The 8,284-nt window shown below is 38.0% G+C and overlaps 1 non-coding gene across 1 annotated transcript; it reads right to left on the reverse strand.

Annotated features, from left to right (window-relative positions):
* Window positions 1-4,434: 4,434 nt before the first annotated feature.
* Window positions 4,435-4,542, reverse strand: LOC112746594 (small nucleolar RNA R71). The gene has a single exon (XR_003174471.1). It is a non-coding gene; the product is annotated as a small nucleolar RNA R71 (small nucleolar RNA).
* Window positions 4,543-8,284: the final 3,742 nt, after the last annotated feature.

The following is an 8,284-nucleotide window of genomic DNA, read 5'->3' on the forward strand; positions in this document are numbered from 1 at the left end:
ATTGATAATCAACAATTGATATTAACTATTCAAGTGTCTCCAACAACTCAACCCCTAAGCCAAGTAAGAGGAATCTACTCGTTAGCTAGGGTTGTCATTTCCTCAAACAATTGGTGAGCAATAGTAAGAAACATTATGAAATTAAGAGAAAGGAATTGAATTCAAGCTATCTATTTCAAGCAATCATCAAGAATCAAACAATTAAATGAAATTCATCAATTCATTGACCAAAATCAAAGTAACAATGTCACAAATCTAAGATAAAAGTGAATGAATCAAAAGAGCACTAATTGAGAATAGGAAAAGTAGATCTACAACTTGTATCAAAGTAAAAGTGAATTAGCAATTGATCTAACCAAAGGAATCAAGGGAGAATTGGAATGGAGAGAGTAAAATCCTAGAGAGAAGTTGGAGTTTCTCTCTCTACAAAATGTAACTAACTAGGAAAATATCTCAAAAAGTGTAAAAATGAGTGAATGGATGTGGATCCCTTCAATCCTTGGTCTTCTTATGCCTTTTTCTGCCAGAACTTTGCTCCAAACAGGGTCTATAACTACCTGAAATTGCTGATGAGCGGATAATTTATACGCTTTTTGGCATTGTTTTTAGTATATTTTTAGTAGGATCTAGTTACTTTTAGGGATGTTTTTATTAGTTTTTATGTTAAATTCACATTTCTGGACTTTACTATGAGTTTATGTGTTTTTCTGTGATTTCAGGTATTTTCTGGCTGAAATTGAGGGACTTGAGCAAAAATCAGATTCAGAGGTTGAAGAAGGACTGCTGATGCTGTTGGATTCTGACCTCCCTGCACTCAAAGTGGATTTTCTGGAGCTACAAAACTCCAAATGGTGCGCTCTCAACGGCGTTGGAAAGTATACATCCAGGGCTTTCCAGCCATATATAATAGTCCATACTTTGCCCAAGTTTAGATGATGCAAAAGGGCATTGAACGCCAGTTCTACGCTGCAGTCTGGAGTTAAACGCCAGAAACATGTCACGAACCAGAGTTGAACGCCAAAAAACGTTACAACTTGGCGTTCAACTCCAAAAGAAGCCTCTGCACGTGTAAACTTCAAGCTCAGCCCAAGCACACACCAAGTGGGCCCCGGAATTGGATTTATGCATCAATTACTTACTTCTGTAAACCCTAGTAACTAGTTTAGTATAAATAGGACTTTTTACTATTGTATTTACATCTTTAGTTTCATCTTTAGATCACATTTGGGGGCTGGCCATTCGGCCATGCCTGGACCTTCATCACTTATGTATTTTCAACGGTAGAGTTTCTGCACTCCATAGATTAAGGTGTGGAGCTCTGCTGTTCCTCATGATTTAATGCAAAGTACTACTGTTTTTCTATTCAATTCAACTTATTCTGCTTCTAAGATATCCATTCGCACCCAAGAACATGATGAATGTGATGATTATGTGATGCTCATCATCATTCTCACTTATGAACGCATGCCTGACAAACACTTCCGTTCTACATGCAAACAAGCTAGAATGAGTATCTCTTAGATATCTAATACAGAGGACCGAGTCCGAGATATTAGAATCTTCGTGGTATAAGTTAGAATTCATGGATGGCCATTTCTGAGATCCGGAAAGTCTAAACCTTGTCTGTGGTATTCCGAGTAGGATTTGGGAAGGGATGGCTGTGACGAACTTCAAACTCGCGAGTGTTGGGCGTAGTGATAGACGCAAAAGGAGGGTGAATCCTATTCCAGTATGATCAAGAACCTCCAGATGATTAGCTGTGCCGTGACAGAGCATTTGGACCTTTTTCACAGAGAGGATGGGATGTATCCATTGACAACGGTGATGCCCTATATAAAGATTGCCCTGGAAAGGAGTAGGAATGATTGGATGAAGACAGCAGGAAAGCAGAGGTTCAGAGGAACGAAAGCATCTCTATACGCTTATCTGAAATTCTCACCAATGATTTACATAAGTATTTCTATCTTTATTTTCTGTTTATTTATTATTATTATTCGAAAACTCCATAACCATTTGATATCCGCCTGACTGAGATTTACAAGATGACCATAGCTTACTTCATACCAACAATATCCATGGGATCGACCCTTACTCACGTAAGGTTTTATTACTTGGACGACCCAGTGCACTTGCTGGTTAGTTGTATCGAAGTTGTGAATGAAAAACGATTTATTAAGACGTGCGTACTGAGTTTTTGGTGCCGTTGCCTGAGATCACAATTTCGTGCACCAAGTTTTTGGCGCCGTTGCCGGGGATTGTTCGAGTTTGGACAACCGACGGTTCATTTTGTTGCTCAGATTAGGTAACTTTCTTTTCGTTTTCTTTTCAAAAAAAAATTTTTTTAAAATCTTTCAAAAAATTTTTCCTTTGTTTTTGAAAATTATTTTAAAATTTTAAGAATGAATTCTAAAGTTTCAAAATGGTATGCTGAAGTTTGGCTGGCCATCAAGCTTTAGACTAACCTGGTATGATTCATAGGATTTTGATTGGGGACTTTGAATTCATTGCTTCCTTTTCCCTATATGTTTTCAAAAAAAAATGCAAAAATCTAAAAAAAAAATTAATAAAATCATAAAATCATAAAAACCAAAAATATTTTGTATTTCTTGTTTGAGTCTAGAGTCAATTTTTAAGTTTGGTGCCAATTACATTTTTTTCTAAAAATTTATGCATTTTTTGAATATTCATGCATTCATAGTGTTCTTCATGATCTTCAAGTTGTTCTTGGCCAGTCTTCTTGTTTGATCTTCATATTTTCTTGTTTTTTGTCTTTTCTTGTTTTTCATATGCATTTTCAATTTGTTAGTGTATGAAATTTGCAAATTTCTACGTTTGGCGTCTTGCATGTTTTCTTTGCATAAAAAATTTTTCAAAAATATGTTCTTGATGTTCATCATGATCTTCAAAGTGTTCTTGGTGTTCATCTTGACATTCATAGCATTCTTGCATGCACTTATTGTTTTGATCTAAAATTTTCATGCATTAATTCTTTTTCATGTTTTTCTCTTTCTTCATTAAAAATTTAAAAATAAAAAAAAATATCTTTCAATTTAAAAATCTTATCTTTTTCAAAATCTTTTTCAAAAATCATATCTTTTTCATTTTTCTTATTTATTTTCGAAAATTTTAAAAATATTTTTCAAAAATATTTTTCTTAATTTTATATCATATTTTCGAAAATATCATCAACAATTAATGTTTTGATTCAAAAATTTCAAGTTTGTTACTTGTTAAGAAAGATTCAAACTTTAAGTTCTAGAATCATATCTTGTGATTTCTTGTGAATCAAGTCATTAATTGTGATTTTAAAAAATCAAATCTTTTTCAAAACTAATTTCAATCATATCTTTTCAAAAATATCTTTTTATCTTATCTTTTTCAAAATCATATCTTTTTAATCATACCTTTTCATATCATATCTTTTTCAAATATCTTTTCTAACTTCTTATCTTCTTATCTTTTAAAAATTGATTTTCAAAATTTGTTTCAACTAACTAATTAACTTTTTAATTGTTTCTTATCTCTTTCAAAACTACCTAACTAACTATCCCTCTCTAATTTTCGAAAATACCTCCCTCTTTTTCAAAAAATTCTTTTTAATTAATTAATTGTTTCAATTTTTAATTTTAATTTTAATTTTTTCTTAATTTTCGAAAATCATTAACTCTTTTTCAAAATTTATTTTTCGAAATTCCCTCTCTCCCATCTCCTTCTATTTATTTATTCATTTACTAACATTTCTCTTAATCTCAAATCACTGCTCCTATCCTCACCCTTGTGTTTGGATTATCCATTCTTCTTCACTCTTATTCCCTTTCTTCTTCTACTCACACAAAGGAACCTCTCTCTACTGAGGCAAAGAGGATCCCTATTATTATTTTCTGTTCCCTTCTTTTTCATATGAGCAGGAGCAAGGACAAGAACATTCTTGTTGAAGCAGATCCTGAACCTGAAAGGACTCTGAAAAGGAAACTAAGAGAAGTTAAAATACAACAATCCAGAGACAACCTTATAGAAATTTTCGAACAAGAAAAGGAGATGGCAGCCGAAAATAATAATAATGCAAGGAGGATGCTTGGTGACTTTACTGCACCTAATTCCAATTTACATGGAAGAAGCATCTCCATCCCTACTATTGGAGCAAACAATTTTAAGCTTAAACCTCAATTAGTTTCTCTGATGCAACAAAACTACAAGTTTCATGGACTTCCATCTGAAGATCCCTTTCAGTTCTTAACTGAATTTTTGCAGATCTGTGATACTGTTAAGACTAATGGAGTAGATCCTAAAGTCTACAGGCTCATGCTTTTCCCTTTTGCCGTGAGAGACAGAGCTAGAATATGGTTGGATTCTCAACCTAAAGATAGCCTGAACTCTTGGGATAAGCTGGTCACGAATTTCTTAGCCAAGTTCTTTCCTCCTCAAAAGCTGAGTAAGCTTAGAGTGGATGTTCAAACCTTCAGACAGAAAGAAGGTGAGTCCCTCTATGAAGCTTGGGAGAGATACAAGGAACTGACCAAAAAGTGTCCTTCTGACATGCTTTCAGAATGGACCATCCTGGATATATTCTATGATGGTCTGTCTGAATTAGCTAAGATGTCATTGGATACTTCTACAGGTAGATCCATCCACCTAAAGAAAACGCCTGCAGAAGCTCAAGAACTCATTGACATGGTTGCTAATAACCAGTTCATGTACACTTCTGAGAGGAATCCTGTGAGTAATGGGACGCCTCAGAAGAAGGGAGTTCTTGAAATTGATACTCTGAATGCCATATTGGCTCAGAACAAAATATTGACTCAGCAAGTCAATATGATTTCTCAGAGTCTGAAGGGAATGCAAGCTGCTTCCAACAGTACTCAACAAGGCTTTAATAATGGTGGAAGAAATAGGTTTAGCAATAGCAAGCCTTTTCCATCATCAACTCAGCAATAGATAGAGTGTTCTGAGCAGGATCCATCTAGCTTAGCAAACATAGTCTCTGATCTATCTAAGGCCACTTTAAGTTTCATGAATGAAACAAGGTCCTCCATTAGAAATTTGGAGGCACAAGTGGGCCAGCTGAGTAAGAAGATCACTGAAACCCCTCCTAGTGCTCTCCCAAGCAATACAGAAGAAAATCCAAAAGGAGAGTGCAAGGCCATTGATATAACCATCATGGTCGAATCCAAGGAGGAAGGGGAGGGCATGAATCCCAAGGAGGAAGACCTCCTGGGACGTCCAGTGATCAATAAGGAATTTCCCTCTGAGGAACCAAAGGAATCTGAGACTCATCTAGAGACCATAGAGATTCCATTAAACCTCCTTATGCCATTCATGAGCTCTGATGAGTATTCTTCTTCTGAAGAGAATGAGGATGTTACTGAAGAGCAAGTTGCCAAGTTCCTTGGTGCAATCATGAAGCTAAATGCCAATTTATTTGGTAATGAGACTTGGGGAGATGAACCTCCCCTGTTCACCAATGAACTAAATGCATTGGATCAACTGAGATTGCCTCAGAAGAAACAGGATCCTGGAAAGTTCCTAATACCTTGTACCATCGGCACCATGACCTTTGAGAAGGCTCTATGTGACCTGGGGTCAAGAATAAACCTCATGCCACTCTCTGTAATGGAGAAACTGGGAATCTTTGAGGTGCAAGCTGCCAGAATCTCATTAGAGATGGCAGACAACTCAATAAAATAGGCTTATGGACAAGTAGAGGACGTGCTAGTAAAGGTTGCAGGCCTTTACATCCCTGCTGATTTCATAATCCTAGATACTGGGAAGGATGAGGATGAATGCATCATCCTTGGAAGACCTTTCCTAGTCACAGCAAGAGCTGTGATAGATGTTAACAGAGGTGAATTAGTCCTTCAATTAAATGGGGACTCCCTTGTGTTTAAAGCACAAGGTTATCATCCTGTAAACATGGAAAAGAGGCACGATAAGCTTCTCTTAGTACAGTGTCAAATAAAGCCCCCACAATCAAACTTTAAGTTTGGTGTTGGGAAGCCTCAGCCAAACTCTAAGTTTGGTGTTGAACTCCCATATCCAAACTCTATGTTTGGTGTTGGGAGTCTATAAAATTAACCTGATCACCTGTGTGGCTCCATGAGAGCTTACTGTCAAGCTATTGACATTAAAGAAGCGCTTGTTGGGAGGCAACCCAATTTTTTTTATCTAATTTTATTTTCATTCTTATTGTTTTTTTATGTTTTATTAGGTTCATGATCATGTGGAGTCACAAAATAAATAGAAAAATCAAAAATAGAATAAAAAATAGCAGAAGAAAAATCACACCCTGGAGGAAGGGCTTACTGGCGTTTAAACGCCAGTAAGGAGCATCTGGCTGGCGTTCAACGCCAGAACAGAGCATGGATCTGGCGTTGAATGCCCAAAACAAGCAGTATCCTGGTGTTCAGATGCCAGGAATGCACACTGAGGAAAGCTGGCGCTGAACACCAGAAACAAGCACAGAACTGGCGTTCAACGCCAGAAACATGCTGCATCTGGGCACTGAACGCCCTAAACAAGCACCAATTCGGCGTTTAAATGCTAGAATTGCATGCAAAGGCATTTTACATGCCTAATTGGTGTAACGATGCAATTCCTTGACACCTCAGGATCTGTGGACCCCACAGGATCATCTCAGCATCTGTGGACCCCATAGGATCCCCACCTACCTTCACTCATACTCTTCCCTCTTCTCATTGATCCTCTCTTCCCAATAAACACCTTTCCCCAAAACCCCTCACCAATCACCTCAATCTCTCTCTTCCCTATTACCCATTCACCACTCATATCCATCCACTCTTCCCCATAAACCTACCTCATAAACCCCACCTACCTTCAAAATTCAAAATCACTTTCCCACCCAAACCCACCCCATATGGCCGAACCTTAACCCCTCTCCCTTCACTATATAAACCTCTCCATTCTTCTTCATTTCACACAACAAAACCCTCTCATCCCCTTCTTGGCCGAAACACAACCCTCTCTCCCACTCTTCCATTTCTTCTTCTTCTTCTTCTTTTATTTCTTCTCTTACTCGAGGGCGAGCAATATTCTAAGTTTGGTGTGGTAAAAGCATAAGATTTTTGTTTTTCCATTACCATTGATGGCACCTAAGACCGGAGAATCCTCTAGAAAAGGGAAAGGGAAGACAAAAGCTTCCACCTCTGAGTCATGGGAGATGGAAAGATTCATCGCCAAAGCCCATCAAGACCACTTCTATGATGTTGTGGCCAAGAAGAAGGTGATCCCCGAGGTCCCTTTCAAACACAAGAAAAATGAGTATCTGGAGATCCGACATGAGATCCAAAGAAGAGGTTGGGAAGTTCTAACAAACCCCATCCAACAAGTCAGAATTCTAATGGTTCAAGAGTTCTATGCTAATGCATGGATCACTAGGAACAATGATCAAAGTAAGAACCCGAACCCAAAGAATTATCTCACCATGGTTCGGGGGAAATACTTAGATTTTAGTCCGGAAAATGTGAGGTTTGCATTCAACTTGCCAAAGATGGAAGAGAATGCACGCCCCTACACAAGGAGAGCCAATTTTGATCAAAGGTTGGACCAAGTCCTCATGGACATATGTGTGGAAGGAGCTCAATGGAAGATTGACTCAAAAGGCAAACCGGTTCCACTGAGAAGACTGGACCTTAAGCCTGTAGCTAGAGGATGGTTGGAGTTCATTCAACGCTCAATCATTCCCACTAGCAACCGGTCTAAAGTTACTATAGACCGGGCCATCATGATCCATAGCATCATGATTGGAGAAGAGGTGGATGTTCATGAGATTATACCTCAAGAACTCTACAAGGTGGCTGACAAGTCCTCCACTATGGCAAGGTTAGCTTTTCCTCACCTCATTTGCCATCTATGCAATTCAGCTGGGATTGACATAGAGGGAGATATCCTTATTGATGAGGACAAGCCCATCAGTAAGAAAAGGATGGAGCAAACAAGAGAGCCTATTCATGGATCTCAAGAGACGCATGAAGAAGCTCATCACCAAGAAATCCCTGAGATGTCTCAAGGGATGCACTTTCCTCCACAGAACTTTTGGGAGCAAATCAACACCTCCCTAGGAGAACTGAGTTCCAACATGGGACAACTAAGGGTGGAACATCAAGAGCACTCAATCATCCTCCATGAAATTAGATAAGGTCAAAGAGCTATGAGGGAGGAGCAACAAAGACAAGGAAGAGACATAGAAGAGCTCAAGGACATCATTGGTTCCTCAAGAAGGAAACGCCAACATCACTAAGGTGGACTCATTCCTTGTTCTCAAATTTTC

Source organism: Arachis hypogaea, chromosome 14 (genome assembly GCF_003086295.3).
Source record: "Arachis hypogaea cultivar Tifrunner chromosome 14, arahy.Tifrunner.gnm2.J5K5, whole genome shotgun sequence".
Taxonomy (NCBI): domain Eukaryota; kingdom Viridiplantae; phylum Streptophyta; class Magnoliopsida; order Fabales; family Fabaceae; genus Arachis; species Arachis hypogaea.